The sequence below is a fragment of the Borostomias antarcticus genome (genome assembly GCF_949987555.1).
Source record: "Borostomias antarcticus genome assembly, chromosome: 7".
Taxonomy (NCBI): Eukaryota; Metazoa; Chordata; class Actinopteri; order Stomiiformes; family Stomiidae; genus Borostomias; species Borostomias antarcticus.
This window is the reverse complement of record NC_140240.1, coordinates 14,091,738-14,112,975: the sequence shown is the minus strand read 5'-3', so window position 1 is coordinate 14,112,975 and position 21,238 is coordinate 14,091,738.

The following is a 21,238-nucleotide window of genomic DNA, read 5'->3' as shown; positions in this document are numbered from 1 at the left end:
ACCTCGAAGAAGCCTTGTTTAGTTTTGTTTTGCGTTCAGTTTTGTGGGGTTGCACGAATCGAAGAACCTTGTTATTTTAGGTTTAATCAGGGTTATGGTGATGCATGACTCGGAGGCCTTGTGTTTTAAGGTATAGTTTTGATATCAGGGCTGTGATGTTGCGCGGCTCGGAGGAACCCTGTTATATAGGGTTGGATTTTGTTTTACTTGTGTTATGACGGGCATAACGCTGTAAAGGGCTTGTTATATTTCGAGGTTGGTTAGGATATCAGTGTTATGATTTACATGACACGAGGAAGCTTTGGTTTCGGTTTGTTTAGTTTTGTTTGAGTTCTGTTTGTCTGGGTTGTTAGTCTTATATTGGGATTTATGGTCCTGTTTTCTGTTTTGTTTGATGTTACACCCATGTTTCTGCTGGCTACAGTTCTCATTTTGTGCTGGCTATGTTCTGTGGTTGTGACTTGTTTGGTTTTATGCTGGTTTTGGTTTGTGTACGTTTCTGTGATTCATTTTCATGCTGGTTGCATTCTAGCTGAGCATACTGTTCTTGTTCTGCTCCAAACTAGCTATTTTCTCTGTTAGCTATGGTTTTCGATGTTCTATTGTTTCAATGCTAGCTTCCACGTGCTAGCTAGTTCGTCCACATGTTGATAAGCCCACGTGTTGGTACTTGCTTCTACCTTTGTGCACACATGGTTAACTTCCTGTGTTGCTGCTTGTGTGAAAAAAAAAAAAGTGAGAGACTTCCTGTTTTCCGTCGTGGTCCGCCATTTTGTGGGTCCACCATTTTGGTTCTACAACTGTCTTGACTCCTTAGTCGGCCATTTTGTGGAACAAAAGAAGAAAAAATAATAATAACAGGGAAAAAAAAAAAGAGAATCTCTCAGCACAGCAGTAATTTGGTTGACTGAACGTGTTTAGTTTTTTTCTGTACTTTTTATTACATTATTTGTTCTCATATTTTCTTTTGAAATGGGAGCTACTGCTAGTACACCAAAACGTGAACCTTTTCTGGGTGCTGCTAAGGTAGTGGCATTAAAGTATGACCCTGCTGTGTGTGAGCAAATTGATTTATGGGCTAAACACAGTGATTTTCCTCCTGTGTCAGGTACTCTGTCTGTTAAGTTGCTAGGAAAAGTTAAGGGACAGCTTCAGGAGTTTGCATTAACTAAGCTAGGTAGGAAGTCAGAGAACGCCATTAACTGGTCTCACTTTTTTGCCTGGGAGACGACTGCGAATAACTCAATTGTGACCGCCGCTGGTAATTTGGTCCTCAACTAGGCATTTTCATTTTTCAGTTTATTACAGATTATGAAAGTGCACATTGTAAGCTTTCAAATGATTCATACATTGAAATCTGAACATAATTGAAGAAGATATGCTTATTTGAATGCTAGTACTGCCAAATCAACTTAGCTGAGAAATCTCCCTCCAAAGTTCTCCAACATTTTCACACCTCTGACTGCCAGGTAATGGGCGTGAACAATAGCCTGGTAACCCCACCCCCAGCCACTCCCCCACTGGACGATCTGTCATTATCTGTCAGAGTGGCTGTCAACTTGGGGTATTACCTGAGAGTGGCAGCCAAGTGGGGTGCTCTCTCACTGATGACCCCACACTCTTTGAGTCAGTATTAATCTTGTGTTGTGAATGCAGTTAAGAACAATATAAGATGAAGTTCAAATTTAACATTCTTTATTGTCACATACATGATATAAAGTACAAGCATAAGTAGTTAAGTGTACAAAAAAAGGCAACAGTCTAAGTGTTAAAGTGTACAGTCAGTTGTATGTTGTATAGACAAGGTGCATAGTGTTCATTGTGATCAAGTGTACAACAAAGTAATAACAGTCCCCAGCTCAATACTCAAGGTAATAACAACAGTACTCAGCTCAGTATTCAATATTCGAACAATGCAGTCTGTGCAAGTGTGGGCAAGTCTGTGCAAGAGAACAAGCAACGCTTCAGTATACAAACAGGAAAAGGCTGTGGCCTTTCTCCTGCATTGCTGTCCGTCCTGATGATCTGCAGTGAATCTACAAGCGGACAGTCTTGTTCTGAGCTGCTGTGGAGTTTGGCGGGGGACATGTGACTCGTCCCTCATCAGAACAGAACTCTCTGATCTTGTCAAAGAGATACGTCTGTCTGGCCATGTCCAGTCCGGGTGGGGCTTGCACAAGAAGACCCTCTCTGGGGGGCAGGACATCAGGCTTGCGCAGCAGCTGAAACTCGACTGCCGGTGCATCACGGTGTTCTCTGGCCACAACCATGCCAGGTCTCTCTGCATCAAAACTGCAATAGAATAGAAGGAAGAAAGTACATTAAACTATTGCCCACAGTACTGGCACTCCATATAGATAAAATAGTACCAGAATGTGTTGATTAAATAGACTAGCTGGCTAGTTTAGGAACAAAGGGCTAGCTCAGCTAACTAGCATGTTAGCTAACGTTAGCTAGCTAGCCTTTGTTATGCTAGCTAGACTTAGTCACTTGTTTAGAAAGGAGCTACTGCTAAACGACTAACGTTAATGTAATGTAAACAGCACAGATAGTATAAAGATCAGCTTACCCCAAAGCAAAGCAGAATGCTTGGCGGTGGTGTGAATCTGGTACGTCGTTCGCGTTCGCTTTGTAGCAACTTGCTTTGCTGATACAGTCATCTCTGTATCACAGGTCATCAAGAATAAAACTCCGTGTACGAACGAGTCCTGCTCTGCTGGAGTTTTAGCTGCTCTTAAAACTCTTTCCATGTCCTGGATGCCATCCCCGTCTTCTCTTTAGCAAAAGCTGTAGCATCCATGGTTTAACTTGGAACTGAATGTAAACAAAGCCGGCGTGTTGTTTGGGAAGGGTGGGGGGCGGAGAACCCGGAAGCAATAGCCAATGAAACCAAATCATGCTAATCGATCTGCCCGCCCCCAAGCCCGGTTCGAAATCAGCTAAAAACGAGCTTAGTTTGCAGACTAATTATACGTATTTCGTGAACCTAAAACTGTTGTCTGTTATAGTAAGTGGGTTCTTCACAACTTCAACTTTGGTAATACAAAATAAAACAAAAAACGAAAAAAAACGTTTTTTTATGTATTTTGCCCTCTAGCGCATTTCGGGGTTTGCCGAGTTGCGGACCAAATCACCAGCCGCTGTCACAATTGATAGAGCTGAAACTGCCCGCATCAAAAGGGAGGCTAGAAAGAACTCTGTCACTGCTAAAGCTAATTTGGCTATTACTTTTCCTAAGACGTCCCTTTCTTCTGTGGCATCCCCTCCATTTACTGGCTCTATAAACCCTGATGACACCTCAGTCAAAGTCGCACCTCCTTTACTAAATCCCCCTGATCATACTCCTGCCCCTGCTCTTGAGACATTAGAGGACCAGCCACATTATAGTCTTAGATCTACTGGTCCAGTTAACCAACAACAGCTCTCTTCTGCATTAGGTAATCTGCTATTGCCAATGATTAGATGCATTAATCCTGTACCTCAACCACCTCCGGGCCAACCAGGTCACGTCACATGGAGCCCTTTTTCCGATGTCTATAGACCTTTCCGTTGTGATGAGCTTCGGGAGCTTGCTTCCTCATTACCTGATCCTGCTAAGGACATTGACAGTTTTGACAGAGATATGAATGCTGCCATTCAGATGTACAGGCTGCATTCTGAGGAACTTGAGGTTGTAATGAGGCTTGCGCTACGTCTCAAATGGGCTGATCTGAGGGGAAATTTTGATGATAAGTTGACTTTTGATGATCCTGGATTTGCTGCTCAGGTGTTGGCACTACTGCAAAGAATCAGGCTCCGGTTCCCTCCGCAAACTAACTGGGACCTCATCTCCTCCTGTAAGCAGAAACTGAATGAGTCTTTTGATGATTTTTATGAACGCCTGGAGAAGACCTTTTCTCTCCACTCTGGTATGAACAAACATGCCAATGACTACAAAACTGTGTTGAAACAACAATTAATGAACAATTCTCTCCCTGCCCTCAGTGACCAAGTCCGGACTTCTTGTGTGAACTGGGAGACTCAACCCCTAGAGCAGGTGGTGGGTGTGTTCAGATTTGCAGAACGTTTCAATCTACTCAAAGAACAGCGGGAGGCCGTGGAGAAGAAGGACTCTGACGCGAGACTACAAGCTGCACAGTTTAGGTACTTCAACAACGCTCGCACTGAGCAACCAGAGACGGGTGAACTGCAACAATCAAGGGAATACAGAGATAATCAGAGATATTCACAACAAAACAGCAGGGTTTACAAATCGAATCAGCATTGTCATCACTGCGGCCGCAAAGGGCACTACCGGAGGGAGTGTAGACTATACGCTAAAAAGCATAAGTCTCCCCCTGATCAATGGGGTCCGGCACCCCCAAATGGGGACTCTGTCAGTTCTCCACAGGGAGATGGATACTGACTAGATGGGACAGATAGGTTTCTGTAGGGACGTCTAGGGAGAGTGAGGGTGTACGTGACAGGGTGGAAAGAAAGAAAAAATGATGATAAAAATCATTCATATTTGCCAATATCTTAGTCTGATACATATTGTCTGACAACCCAATTTTGAGAATTTTTTTGTTCTGTTTAAGATTTCATGTTATAGCTGATTTCAGATGCACATTCATTGGTTTTGAGTTTTACAGAGAACTGACGTTCCTGGACTACCGGATAAATGCCAAACTGGTTGGAACCGCAAGTATTTTAATAATTTGAAATGACTGCCACTTAAAGTTGTGTTAGATGATGCTAACTTCACAATCAATTCACTGTATTGTCATATTAACTTAATATGCTCAGATCTGTTTTGCAAACTAGTTTTCGGAGGTGTGGTCAAACGGAATTGATATCATCCAACCTAAGAAGGGTAAAACCGCCACACTACAATATCAAGCGCACAGCCTTTAACTAATTGGACATATTCTTGAAAAAAAAAGAAGAAAAGACATCACTCCAATTTATCAAAACTGTTTTCTATGATTTATTTGGTTATGTTTATGTGCCTCCGGCGCATAATTTCTAAGACCTGGTGTTACCCACAAGGGTGGTGAGAAATTGAAATGTCTTTTATTTTGTCTTTTTCATTTTGTCTGTCTTTTATTTTGTCTGTCTTTTATTGTATGTAAACTGCCCATGCAGCTCTGTCTGTGCGTCTGACGGCCCACAGAGACAGCTGCATGGTAAAACAAATGTGTCACGTATTATTTCTGAAGTTTGTTTACAGAGTAGACACAGGCACGGGACGAGAGATGGAGGCTGCTCCAGAAATTTGATACACCAGGTGACTCTCCAATAACCGGGGTAACCGACTTCCCATTTAGATGGGCTGACACCTTGGTTCGTGGGGACGCTGGTCAAACGCCTCACCCCCACGTTGCCCAACTGACTGTGGGTAAGAGATAGATATGATCTAGGCTAAATTTAAGAATAGTAACCAGGCGGTTGTCAGACCCAAGGAACCATCACGTCCTAAGCGTGCTCATAACTCTCTGTCCGCAAACGCAGAAATGTGGTTATTGATTTAAGAGCTCAACTTATAACACCCCTAGTGTTCTTTTGAGAACGGTTTGGATAAATTATATTTGTTCAGGCTTTGAGAACCGCATATGAAGCTATTCATTTAATGTTATTTTGGTTTGAGTAATGCATTGTTTCCATTTGTTCACCCTGATTTAAGGGAATTTTTGCTTTTACCCTTAGAGGGCGTTGTTTTACATAATGTGTTAGCGCTCCTCTTTTTGAATGATCAATTTCTTGTTAGAAACAAGGACTCGTGGTTTGATGATACGAATGTGTTGTTTTATTTTAGGAAATGGCCATAGAATTTCTAAGAACTAAATCTAATTGGTGCGTGAGCAGGTTAATTACCTTGGTCACGTAATAATGATAAATAAACAAAAATTTACTGCTTGAGACTAGGCTACTGCAGAGTCTATCCCTGATTTTGCAGACATAACCCTCATTAGACAAAAGCTAGCTCCCCTTGACAAGATTACATGGACTGACGAGCCCGACTGGCTCTGGACTGACGAGCCCGACTGGCTCTAAATAGCTGACTCTAAAAAGACTTGACTCTGTTAAAAGGACTTGTGTCCTACTTGAAATCAGTGGCAGCTACCACTGGCGCTATGTTTCAGACCTAGTAGCACTGCGCACGCTGTTTTGTCCATGTCCTGCATGTTGTGTCTATTCTTCTTTTACATCGCACCTACACACAGCGTGTGTGCTGCTTTAATAGAATGAACTGTTGACCGTACGTTTCAAAGATGCACTGTTCTTAACTCTGCTTCCTCCTCCAGACGGCGGAGAGACATGACTGTCAACATAGTGAACGAGATCAATGAAGCCACGCTCAAACCTCTCAGATATTCTCCTCTCTCACTCTGATTTTGAATGTTGATGAATGCTCAATTCAGTTAGCATAACCTATACTGCATCTTCCATGCTTTCATTATGTTTTCAAATTAGCACACTGACCAGATCATGTTTCAAAAAAGAGGGGTAGTGAAGGATGTTATCACGTTAACTGGTCGTTGGCAAATGAAACAGACTAGTAGTAGTAGTGAAGAAGGTAGTGAGGAAGTTGAATTGAAGGTAATGAGAACGTAGTTGAAGGAAATTAGAAAGTAGTTGAAAGAACAAGATGCAGAGCTGAAGAAGAAACTTAATGTGTAATATTTTAAAATGGTGGCAAAGGCCAAGCTCCTGTTGAAACCTCTGATCCTGTGTCCATAGGTAGTATGGCTGCTAACTCCGCTGCTAAAAGCTGCGGTGCTCTCCTGTTTTGTCTATGCTGTGTCTCTCATCTGTGGATTCACAGGTCTCTCCTCCCATGTCTCTGAAAGACATTGCCGACCTGAGAGGGCTTCCTGCATTTCCAACCAGGCCAGTGGGTTGTGAGCAGAGACCTGAAACCAGAGTGCCCGTTGGCTGGGCCCGTACCAGTTCCTGCCGGCCCGAGGATTCAACAACCAAGATGCAATATCCTGTGTCACCACCAGGGCGAAAGCTCACTCTCTGGTCTCAGATGAGGAATCAGACAAAGAATAACGCCTCATTGCTGTCAGGATGACAACTCTGAGCGCCACTTCAGCAAAACACAATCATGGGCCACCACACTGTGGCTTCCTCTGAGGAGGAGCTATTGAAAGAAGTGACCTTGCCTGTCACCTCCTTCCCAGGATCGTTATGGCAACGTGGACAAGCGTTTGTCCTATTTGAATGTTGCACTCCACTTGACTGTTGGGTCTATACGGTAGACGAAGATGGATGGAAAATACTGCATTCTGCATATATAAGATTTGAAAGCAACAAAGATTTCCAGGTTATACTGTTGTAACTGTGATTGGAGTTTAGTTTAGAGTGGGTATAGAAGTATTGAAATTGCATAATTATAAAGTTGATCTTTGTAAAGCTGTTCCAGACTATTCTCAGGGTACTGTGTTTAACTGTGTTTAACTGCTCTGCACCTAACTACATCAACCAAGTATTAAAATGAAGCCTAACAGAATTGCATCCACAGGGCTGAACTTGCAAAGCGAGTTAAACAAATTTGAAGTGACCTCTTCAATATATCACAGCATGTATTCATATTTTCAGATACAACACATAGATTAGGACAAATTAATGTTTTAAGCATATTTATGAGATGTGAAATTAAGGTTCAGAGAGCCATTCCAAATGGCGTATTGTTGAGCTATAGGGAAATAGCGTATTCAACTTTAAATTGCAACAGTGTCATATGAATGTTATCTTGCTCATGTAATTTCCAGGATTAAGAAGGTTGATCACACTCAAATGCAGGTAATTCATCAGCAATCAAACTAGACACCATAGAGAATTTTCAATTTAGTTCCGGTATATTATTTCTCTCATGAACGCATGACACATGATCGCATAATACCAAGTAATTTCAGCCTGAGCTTGTTGAGACTATTTTTGGTTTGTAATGTTATTATTTGTCTCCCTGATAATCCCTAACGTTTCACCCTGAGACCCCCTCCACTAATTTTCCTCTTTGGTTTCAGGGGAGATGTAGCTCCGCCCCCCCCTAATTCACACCCTGCTGAACTGAACTGAACTGAGTTGAATTGAACTGAATTGAATGAATTCCACACACTCCACATAGGCTACTGGTACACATAATGCAAAGCAGCTGCGTTAACATTTGGTCCCTTTCACACAGGTACTAGCTATTATTAACACAAAATGTGTGTGTGAGCACCCGTGTGTGTGTGTGTGTGTCTTCTTCTTCTTTGTGTGGGTTTGATTTGACATCTTCTCTCCCCCAGGCTCGGGGCCGAGGGGCTATCCTTTTACCACCCCGAGTCTGGGTGAGGGGGACCAAATGTTAACTGATTGTGGGTTGGAGTTGGGGTGTGCTATTTTAGTTCAGTTCATACTGCTGCCTGTGGTTGGGCAAGAGAGATGGTGATACTTCTTGTATGACCAAAAGGAAGAGAAAATAAAATCTTCAGTCGAAGCAAAGAAATCGGATTCCAGCACTTTATTCAGGATTTAAAAGTGGTGCCGAAACCCGGGAAAAGGGAATAGGATTGTTTGGAATATTGTGGACTGTATTGCAGTAGAACAAGTGCTGGAAAGATGGAAAAAGTGGATCCATCAAGACTGAGGAGGATCAGAGGCGCAGTCCGGACCTCTACAACCAAGCTGCTGACCAAGATGGACGGACTAATGCAGACAGACCCACCACCCCTGGAGGACCTGGAGGTCTGCATGGAACAGCTGATCCTGAAGGAAAGCTCATTGAGGGAACATGACCGGGACATTGAAGCTGTGACTGAGGAGGAGGATTTAGAGGACGAGGTGACTGCTGCCATGGAATATACGGACGGAATCATACAGAGGAAATCTCGGGCCAAACGAATGCTGGACAAAGTTGACGCAGCAAACAATTCCAGTCACTCTGCGAGTGGAACGGGGGGAGGGGGAAACGCCCACTCCGTTAAACTTCCCAAACTCGTCATTGAACGCTTCTCCGGAGATGTAAGTGCATGGCAAAGCTTTTGGAACCAGTATGAGTCAGCTATACATGATAACCCAAAACTGAGCATACCGGACAAATTTAATTATTTAAAATCATTGCTCAGTGGTACAGCAGCAAATGCAGTTGCGGGATTGTCTCTGTCGGCAGCGAACTATGACAATGCCATAACCATGTTGATGGCTAGATTTGGTCGCGAGGACTTGTTAATTAATGCGCACATGAATAAACTGCTTAATCTGAACCCCGTTAGAAAAGCAAATGATGTTTCCGCGTTAAGACAACTATACGATGAATGCGAGGTACATGTGAGAAATTTAGATGCCATAGGGGTAGTTGCTGACTCATATGGAAGTTTACTTTGCCCAATACTCATGAAGATGATCCCCGAAGAAATAACCCTTGAGTTTACGCGTAAAATGGATGAAGGATCAGTGCTGAAAGTGAAGGAATTAATGGACTATGTGAAACGGGAGGTCGAGAGTAGGGAAAGAACAGTGGACCTGATCCAGAGAAAGGAGCCTACAACACCGGCCACGCCCACTCAGCACAGAGACAAAGCCTGGGAAAGACGCAGTAGCAGCAGACGCTCATCAAACCCAACCGCGTCCACAGCCGCGTTCCACACCGCAAACGCGGAAGAAAAGACATGCATATTCTGCAACAGAAACGATCACAAATCCAAAGACTGTGTCCAGTTTACTGTTGAGATAAGACGAGACAAACTCAGGAGAATGGGCCGATGTTATGTTTGTTTAGGGGCAAAACACCTCGCACGTAATTGTAGAGCGCATGGAATAACCTGCGATGAATGTGGCAACAAACACCACAAAACAGTGTGCAGTCAGATGTTATATAAAACCACCCAACATAAAACCCCTGTAGTCGATACTGTTCAAGCCATATCTCAGCATACTTCTGAGAATAGCAGATCAACCGTTTTATTACAGACTGCTACCGTATGGATAGAGACACACAAACAAAGCCAGATTGTGAGGTGCTTGTTAGACGGAGGGAGCCAGCGAAGTTTTATTAGAGAGGATATCTCCAAAGCTCTAAACCTACCAGTAGTGGGTGAAGAGAAACTAAACCTGCACACATTCGGTTCAGCAACCCCTAAGAGAATAACCTGTAGAAGAGTCAGAGCAGATCTGCGTAATCTCAAAACAAACCAAACTGTGGAATTGGAGTTCTTGGAGACGCCACAAGTCAGCACAGCAACCAACCTGAAAGTAGTGGATGAAAACATGAGAAGAACACTGCATGAAAAGGGATTACAACTTGCTGATGTCCCAGTGATGGGAATGGAAACGAAGGACATTGGAATATTGATCGGAGGTGATCATTACTGGAAAATAGTAACAGGACGCATGGAGAGACTGAATGACGCACTGGTAATGCTGGAGAGTGTCCAGGAATTTACATCCAAACACCTTAAACCTTTGTCCTCTCACTTCTCTTGTAATTCATCACCTCCCCCTAAGTATTCACATAGCTGTGCTAACATACAAAATGGCTTCCAGAAGGCCATCCGTCTGCTCCAGAATAACCATCCTTTTGTTCCTTTGTCCCTCTTAGAAACTACCGCCTTTTTCTCATGTCACATGTCTTTACTCTTGGCCACGCCTGCCATTCACATGTACAATGCAGTAGCCAATCACATCCTGGAAGCACTGTACCTTTGTTTTGATTGCATATAAGCCACAGCAATACCCATGAACGGCACTTCTCTGACGAAACCACCTTTGTTGCGTTGTTCAGGAAGTCCTTGCGCACGTATTGTTTTCACAATAAACCAGACTTAACCTTTTGAACGTATCTTGGTAAATCTTTTGACTAGACCAGTTTAAAATACTATCACAAGAGCAAGTTTGGCTGGCTAGTGCAAGGAACTGTTTCCACACTGATGAATGTTACTGAACCTCTGGATGTTGGAACAATGCACGTGAGTATAGGAGAAGACCAAGAACTCTCACACCAGTTGCGCATGTTCTGGGAAACGGAATCTATTGGAGTGACAATGGAAAAGGAACAGAGAGAGCACAGAGGCCCTGCGCAAGTTTGAAGAGACTGTGAAATATGACAACGACAGATATGAAGTGCGCCTACCATGGAAAAACGACCAAGTGACAATTGAAGACAACTATGGCACAGCAGAAAAAAGATTCTCACAGTTGGTAAGAAAATTGCAAAGCAATCCAACACTGTACCACAGATATAATGACGTCATCCAAGAGTACTTGGCAGAGGGCATAGTAGAAATAGTGCAGTCTAGATCTTCTGACAACCGTATTTACTATTTACCTCATCATGCCATAGTGAGAGAGCAAAGAACCACAACTAAGCTTAGAGTTGTATTTGATGCGTCTTCGCATGTAAAGGACAGCCTTTCGTTAAACGAGTGCTTACTTACAGGCCCAAATCTGAACCCCAACCTGTTGAGTGTTCTTGTCAAATTCCGACAGCACAGAGTAGCACTAATGGCTGACATCAGTAAAGCATTTCTCCAAATCTCACTAAAGGAAAATGACAGAGATGTGCTAAGATTTCTCTGGACAACGGAAAACCCAGTGTCAATGAATGACATTTGCATATTGAGGATGACAAGAGTTCCTTTTGGAGTGTCCTCTAGTCCATTCCTACTAGCCGCGACTATTAGACACCATCTTAAAAAATTTGAGTGCCAACATCCAGAAGTGACTAAAATAATAGACGAGTGTCTTTATGTAGATGATTTTATAAGTGGCGCGCGAACAGTAAAAGAGGCTTTAGATTTGACTCAGACAGCTAAAGAAATCATGTCCACTGCAGCTATGGACTTGTGTAAATGGACAACGAACTCTGATGAATTGAGAAAGGAGTGGACACACGGAATGACAAATGAACCGGTGAACATCAAAAGCCAAACGCCACTGAAAGTCTTAGGTTTAACCTGGCGTACCATGCCAGATGATTTTGTCTTTGATATGACAGAGTTGATGGATTTTGTAAAAAATAAAAATGGCACTAAGAGAGTAGTACTGCAGTCAGCTGCACGCATATTTGATCCAATTGGCTTCTTATCGCCATTCAGTATCAGAGTGAAATGCCTATTCCAGCTGATGTGGGAACAAGGCCTTGAATGGGACGAAGAGCTCCCGGATGAACTGTCTAGAAATTGGCAACAGTGGTGCGCGGAATTACCTGATGTGCAATCAATATCCATTAACAGGTTTTATGCGTCAGAATTACAGGAACCCCTCACAAAGCAACAATTGCACATATTCTGTGATTCAAGTGAACGTGCGTACTGTGCTGTAGCCTACATGTGCACGACCGATGGGCGCGGAGAAAGCACAACAAGCCTGATCGCAGCAAAGACTAAAGTAGCACCGCTGAAAAGAATGACTTTACCAAGACTCGAATTAATGGGGGCTTTAATAGGAGCTAGACTAGGAAGCTATCTAAAAAAACATCTGAACATGACTGATGTCAATGCGTTCTACTGGACTGACTCCATGATCACTCTCCACTGGATAAAGAGCAGAGCAAAACAGTGGAAGCCTTTCGTCCAGAACAGAGTTATAGAAATTCAGAATTTGACTCTGCCTGAGAACTGGAGGCATTGCAACGGAAACGAAAATCCAGCGGACCGTGGCACCCGTGGCAACAGCATGCGTGCCCTTGGAGATGATGCATTGTGGTGGAGAGGGCCTACATGGTTGCGCGATAAGGATAAGGATGGCACGAAGGAGCAAACGCACTGTGTGCTAGAAAAAGAGAACGAGGAGGAAAGTGAGGAGGTAACAGTTCACACACAGCAGACACACACACTGTCAACCCAGCCTGCGTTGATGGAACTGAGCCGGTTCAGCAAATTGACACGAGCCTTACGCGTCACTGCCTGGATAATGCGGTTTATACACAATGTGAGAAAGCTTGGTGACAAGAGAACGGGCCCGCTCATTTCAGAGGAAATCCACTGCGCGGAAATGTACTGGATCCAGACATCACAAAATGAGAGCTTTGGAAAAGAAATCCAGTCCTTGAGAAACGAAAAGGAGGCAGACAAAAATTCAAAATTGATGAGCTTGAAACCTTTCCTTGACGAATCAGGAGTTTTACGCGTCGGAGGAAGACTACAAGAGAGCAACTGGACGTATGCGCAAAAGCACCCTGTCATATTGTGTGGCAAAGACGCATTCTCTCAACTTGTCCTCTCCAGAGCGCACGATGAAGTATTGCACTCCGGATTACAGGACACACTTATGCAAGTGCGAGAAAGATATTGGGTAGTGAAGGGTAGGCAGGTGACCAAAGGGACTATACAACGCTGTCTAATTTGTCGTAAAACCCGAGTCAAGCCAGGCCAGCAATGCACCGCACCATTACCCAGAGAGAGAATAACGGAAGCCCAACCGTTTGAAGTGACGGGTAGATTTCGCTGGCCCATTATTTGTAAACCCACACCATCGAAAAGCATATGTTGCATTATTTACATGTGCAGTGACACGGGCAGTTCATTTAGAGTTGGTGTCAGACCTCAGTACAGATACGTTTCTCTTAGCTTTTAGGAGATTCATAGCCAGACGGGGAATTTGCACAACTATATACTCGGATAACGCAAAGACATTCAAACGAGCCGACAAAGATTTGCAAGCTATGTGGACTTTAATGAAGGACAAAAAGACACAAGATTTCCTCTCCGGAAAAGGGATAAAATGGAGATACATTGTGGAGAGAGCCGCTTGGCAGGGCGGGATGTGGGAACGACTAGTAAGGTCAGTAAAGGTCTGTCTACGGAAAGTGATGGGGAAGGCGTTCCTGTCCTTTGAAGAGCTACAGACATTGCTTACAGAAGTAGAAGCTGTCGTAAACTCCAGACCTCTAACCTTTCTTCACACAGACTGTAATGAGCCATCCCCACTGACCCCAGCCCACTTTCTAGTGGGACAGCGAATCACGACTCTACCTCCGCAGCCTACACAGCCTACTCGGGACGGTAAACCTGTCACCGCTGACGCAGCCAGAATCACAAAAAGGTGGCTATACCGACAAAGGCTGATCACTGGCTATTGGAATAGCTGGAGAAAGAACTACCTAATGGAACTGAGATCAGCTCATCATGGTAACTCCAACAAACCCACTACCTTCAAAGTGGGTGACCTGGCGCTGTTGTATGAAGAAAAACAGCCCAGACACATGTGGCGTATGGGGCGCATTGAACAAGTGTTCGTGGGACGAGACGGGAACATTCGTTCTTGCGCACTGAAACTCCCCAAAGACTTGACACTCAAAAGACCAGTGCAATTCCTATATCCTTTGGAAATAAATGATGAACCTTAGTATGGTTCATCGGGGGGGAGTTTGTTGAGACTATTTTTGGTTAAATAGAAGAATTATGTATAATTTGTTTTTTGGCCTACAGAAAATGGTCTTGATTTATGTTGATGGAATTATTTATGTTTATAATTTGAAAGCAGTAGCCTACAGTGAGCCTACATTCTTGAGCCATTGTGGCTGCGTGTCACCATTGCTAATTGAATTATTGAATGATTGTTTTCACACCTGTGAGAGTCAACTGATTGTGGGTTGGAGTTGGGGTGTGCTATTTTAGTTCAGTTCATACTGCTGCCTGTGGTTGGGCAAGAGAGATGGTGATACTTCTTGTATGACCAAAAGGAAGAGAAAATAAAATCTTCAGTCGAAGCAAAGAAATCGGATTCCAGCACTTTATTCAGGATTTAAAATGTTTCTTCACACAGACTGTAATGAGCCATCCCCACTGACCCCAGCCCACTTTCTAGTGGGACAGCGAATCACGACTCTACCTCCGCAGCCTACACAGCCTACTCGGGACGGTAAACCTGTCACCGCTGACGCAGCCAATATCATGGTGGCATCTCACAACGAGGACACAGTGAAGTTCACCTTAGAAAAGATGAATGAAATGGGTTCTTCCTGATCTTCAGTTGCAGCTTCAATGTCCCGGTCATGTTCCCTCAATGAGCTTTCCTTCAGGATCAGCTGTTCCATGCAGACCTCCAGGTCCTCCAGGGGTGGTGGGTCTGTCTGCATTAGTCCGTCCATCTTGGTCAGCAGCTTGGTTGTAGAGGTCCGGACTGCGCCTCTGATCCTCCTCAGTCTTGATGGATCCACTTTTTCCATCTTTCCAGCACTTGTTCTACTGCAATACAGTCCACAATATTCCAAACAATCCTATTCCCTTTTCCCTGGTTTCGTCTCTGTGCTGAGTGGGCGTGGCCGGTGTTGTAGGCTCCTTTCTCTGGATCAGGTCCACTGTTCTTTCCCTACTCTCGACCTCCCGTTTCACATAGTCCATTAATTCCTTCACTTTCAGCACTGATCCTTCATCCATTTTACGCGTAAACTCAAGGGTTATTTCTTCGGGGATCATCTTCATGAGTATTGGGCAAAGTAAACTTCCATATGAGTCAGCAACTACCCCTATGGCATCTAAATTTCTCACATGTACCTCGCATTCATCGTATAGTTGTCTTAACGCGGAAACATCATTTGCTTTTCTAACGGGGTTCAGATTAAGCAGTTTATTCATGTGCGCATTAATTAACAAGTCCTCGCGACCAAATCTAGCCATCAACATGGTTATGGCATTGTCATAGTTAGCTGCCGACAGAGACAATCCCGCAACTGCATTTGCTGCTGTACCACTGAGCAATGATTTTAAATAATTAAATTTGTCCGGTATGCTCAGTTTTGGGTTATCATGTATAGCTGACTCATACTGGTTCCAAAAGCTTTGCCATGCACTTACATCTCCGGAGAAGCGTTCAATGACGAGTTTGGGAAGTTTAACGGAGTGGGCGTTTCCCCCTCCCCCCGTTCCACTCGCAGAGTGACTGGAATTGTGGCTGCGTGTCACCATTGCTAATTGAATTATTGAATGATTGTTTTCACACCTGTGAGAGTCAACTGATTGTGGGTTGGAGTTGGGGTGTGCTATTTTAGTTCAGTTCATACTGCTGCCTGTGGTGGGGCAAGAGAGATGGTGATACTTCTTGTATGACCAAAAGGAAGAGAAAATAAAATCTTCAGTCGAAGCAAAGAAATCGGATTCCAGCACTTTATTCAGAAGTAAATTACATGAAAAAGATTGTGCTACCAAATAGACTTCCCTTAGAGATAGTACTGGCTATATCTGCTGTTCGTTTAGTTCAGACCCAAATGCTACATTGAGTTCTATGAAGCAAACGATAAAGGTATTCAGATCTTAGATAATGTTCCTAAATGGAATGCTTTTTCAGGTCCTGGATATTCTCAAATATGTGTGTTTTCATTTGTATGTATGTTTTTCATCGTTATTATTTTTTTTAATATTCTTAAGTGTATGTTTAACTGCTGTTCCAGATATGCCTATGCTGCCTTAATAATAATAGAAAAAGTTAAATTTACTATTAATTCAATTCAAGATCTTAATGATGTCTGTGCCATTGACATTGACTATTTGGAATATTTTGATACATAATCTGTTGGTTCTAATTTGAATTTAAGGGTTTTCCTCTAAAACGAAGAAAGAGGTTTTTTCCCACTCAGTCATGAATATATGATGTCTTAGATTAATAATCATGTTATCTTTTTACCTTGCTTATGCCAAATTAAAGTAAGGAGTTTTGGTACGTGATTGCATATGGGAAGAAAATGATCTTAGTGTGTTAAATAACCTTGAGTTTATTAATCTTTATTATGCTCCACCTAGTGGAGAAATAGATTGCTTCCTTTCCATATGTGTAGAATTAAGTTTTTGCCAAAGATGTTGGATTATTTTTATGATATTTTATAATTTGATTCCACATTGTTGATTCTTTCATTTCTATTATAGTTGTGGATATTTAATCCACAAAGTGGGGAATTGTGAATGAATTTCAAGTCTCAACAAAGTGTTCTGTTTTCCCCCTTGACTGTTGTTCTAAACTTTGTAGTTCGTTCTCATAGATCAGTCTGTTAGAACTACAAATTCCTCCGTGTGACATCACTTCCCTGTCCTCTTCCCCCTGAAACTATGTCACTTCCTTTTTCACTGTATAACCTAACGACCCCGTCCTCACGTGAACTCACTCTTGCCGGGATATCACTTCCTGTTTGGAGTCCGACTCTGCAGAGACGTAACAGAATAAAACTACTGTCTTTGTTTAAAACCAGCTTGATCGACCACTCAGCGTGTTCTTTGACAATCTAAACTAAAGCAAGTAAGATTTTCATTTACAGTACTGCTACCAGAGACAGTACGAGACAGTACTGCTACCAGAGACAGTATACGAGACAGTACTACTACCAGAGTCAGTACGAGACAGTACTGCTACCAGAGACAGTATACGAGACAGTACTGCTACCAGAGACAGTATACGAGACAGTACTGCTACCAGAGACAGTATACGAGACAGTACTGCTACCAGAGACAAAACGAGAGAGTACTGCTACCAGAGACAGTATGAGACAGTACTACTAACAGAGACAGTATACGAGACAGTACTACTACCAGAGACAGTATGAGACAGTACTGCTACCAGAGACAGTATGAGACAGTACTACTACCAGAGACAGTATAGCAGACAGTACTGCTACCAGAGACAGTATGAGACAGTACTACTACCAGAGACAGTACTACTACCAGAGACAGTATGAGACAGTACTACTACCAGAGACAGTACGACAGTACTACTACCAGAGACAGTACGAGACAGTACTGCTACCAGAGACAGTACGAGACAGTACTGCTACCAGCGACAGTACGAGACAGTACTGCTACCAGAGACAGTATACGAGACAGTACTGCTACCTGAGTCAGTACGAGACAGTACTGCTACCAGAGACAGTACGAGACAGTACTGCTACCAGCGACAGTACGAGACAGTACTGCTACCAGCGACAGTACGAGACAGTACTGCTACCAGAGACAGTATACGAGACAGTACTGCTACCAGAGACAAAACAAGACAGTACTGCTACCAGAGACAGTATGAGACAGTACTTCTACCAGAGACAGTATAGCAGAAAGTACTGCTACCAGAGACAGTATGAGACAGTACTACTACCAGAGACAGTACTACTACCAGAGACAGTATGAGACAGTACTTCTACCAGAGACAGTATGAGACAGTACTGCTACCAGAGACAGTATACGAGACAGTACTACTACCAGAGACAGTATGAGACAGTACTACTACCAGAGACAGTATGAGACAGTACCTCTACCAGAGACAGTATGTATAGTGGCTTATTCTTTAAACATGTAGGCCTACTGCCTTCCAATAGCCACTGTCCAAGCGGGAGCGGGGTTAATGACGCACGTATACAATCCAAAATTCCAATAGAGCAACGCAGAGATCCAGGGTTATAATTCCAACAAAAATGGAATTTATTATGCATAGAAGTACAACAAAATATTTTGCGCGGCTCTTCGTCCCAATAAACAAAATACAATTATATTTCCATGATTTGCATTGGTTTAGTTTAGTCTAGTTTTGTCTTTGTTTGAGGGTGTCGTGGTCAAAAAGCTGCTCCGCACCCCGTCTCACTAGGATTCCCACCCAGGGGCGTTTCCTTACCTCAATTAATAGATAGCTATAGATACTACCCCCAGGGGGGTGAGGCCTACAGGTAAGCATAGAATAGAATAATTATGGCAAACCATACTGCATGCAAACATAACAATATACTGTAGCAAATTATACCATAATCTCAATTGTTATATTCTGACCTCATAATTCCATATACCATATATCTATTTTTCTTACACATTTTCTTTTCTCAGATCAAATCAATATAAAGTTAATTCTGGCTCCAACAGTATGAGACAGTACTACTAACAGAGACAGTATGGGAGACAGTACTGCTACCAGAGTCAGTACGAGACAGTACTACTACCAGAGACAGTACGAGACAGTACTGCTACCAGAGACAGTACTGCTACCAGAGACAGTACGAGACAGTACTGCTACCGGAGACAGTACTACTACCAGAGACAGTATGAGACAGTACTGCTACCAGAGACAGAACGAGACAGTACTACTACCAGAGACATTATGAGACAGTACTGCTACCAGAGACAGTATGAGACGGTACTGCTACCAGAGACAGTATGAGACGGTACTGCTACCAGAGACAGTATACGAGACAGTACTGCTACCAGAGACAGTATACGAGACAGTACTACTACCAGAGACAGTATGAGACAGTACTACTACCAGAGACAGTACGAGACAGTACTGGTACCAGAGACAGACAGTACTACTACCAGAGACAGTACGAGACAGTACTGCTACCAGTGACAGTACGAGACAGTACTGCTACCAGAGTCAGTACGAGACAGTACTACTACCAGAGACAGTACTGCTACCAGAGACAGTACGAGACAGAACTGCTACCGGAGACAGTACTACTACCAGAGACAGTATGAGACAGTACTGCTACCAGAGACAGTATGAGACAGTACTACTACCAGAGACAGTATGAGACAGTACCTCTACCAGAGACAGTATGTATAGTGGCTTATTCTTTAAACATGTAGGCCTACTGCCTTCCAATAGCCACTGTCCAAGTGGGAGCGGGGTTAATGACGCAAGTATACAATCCAAAATTCCAATAGAGCAACGCAGAGATCCAGGGTTATAATTCCAACAAAAATGGAATTTATTATGCATAAAAGTACAACAAAATATTTTGCGCGGCTCTTCGTCCCAATAAACAAAATACAATTATATTTCCATGATTTGCATTGGTTTAGTTTAGTCTAGTTTTGTCTTTGTTTGAGCGTGTCGTGGTGTCGTGGTCAAAAAGCTGCTCCGCACCCCGTCTCACTAGGATTCCCACCCAGGGGCGTTTCCTTACCTCAATTAATAGATAGCTATAGATACTACCCCCAGGGGGGTGAGGCCTACAGGTAAGCATAGAATAGAATAAACCATGGCAAACCATACTGCATGCAAACATAACAATATACTGTAGCAAATTATACCATAATCTCAATTGTTATATTCTGACCTCATAATTCCATATACCATATATCTATTTTTCTTACACATTTTCTTTTCTCAGATCAAATCAATATAAAGTTAATTCTGGCTCCAACAGTATGAGACAGTACTACTAACAGAGACAGTATGGGAGACAGTACTGCTACCAGAGTCAGTACGAGACAGTACTACTACCAGAGACAGTACGAGACAGTACTGCTACCAGAGACAGTACTGCTACCAGAGACAGTACAAGACAGTACTGCTACCGGAGACAGTACTACTACCAGAGACAGTATGAGACAGTACTGCTACCAGAGACAGTATGAGACAGTACTGCTACCAGAGACAGAACGAGACAGTACTACTACCAGAGACATTATGAGACAGTACTGCTACCAGAGACAGTATGAGACGGTACTGCTACCAGAGACAGTATGAGACCGTACTGCTACCAGAGACAGTATACGAGACAGTACTGCTACCAGAGACAGTATACGAGACAGTACTGCTACCAGAGACAGTACGAGACAGTACTGCTACCAGAGACAGTACGAGACAGTACTGCTACCAGAGACAGTATGAGACAGTGCTGCTACCAGAGACAGTAGGAGACAGTACTGGTACCAGAGACAGACAGTACTACTACCAGAGACAGTACGAGACAGTACTGCTACCAGTGACAGTACGAGACAGTACTGCTACCAGAGACAGTATGAGACAGTACTACTACCAGAGACAGTACGAGACAGTACTGGTACCAGAGACAGACAGTACTACTACCAGAGACAGTACGAGACAGTACTGCTACCAGAGACAGTACGAGACAGTACTGCTACCAGAGACAGTATGAGACAGTACTGCTACCAGAGAGGCTCCAGCCCCCATCCTGGTATCTAACAAGTGTTTGTGTATTTTTCCTATGCTCATCGATAGGTTTATTATTTTTCATACTTATTCTTCACTTTACATGTGTCAATTAGTTTGAAGGTCATTATTAATGGCCCGATGGGAGAATGTTGTGAATTTAGAAGTTTTAAGCAGTCTTCACATGTATTTAGAAGTTTTAATAGTCTTCTCATGCATCAGAAATAAACTAAATGCACTCTGTGTATCTCAATGATAGGTGATTCAACACAGACAGACAAAGCCGGCCTTGTGTGTGTAAAACAGACGCTTGGCCTTGGCTCTCTCAGAGCAGACGCAGAGCAGACTAAGGACACCAGTCTAGAATGCTAAGGTAGTGCGTAAAATTGACTATAGGGACTAGGAAGTG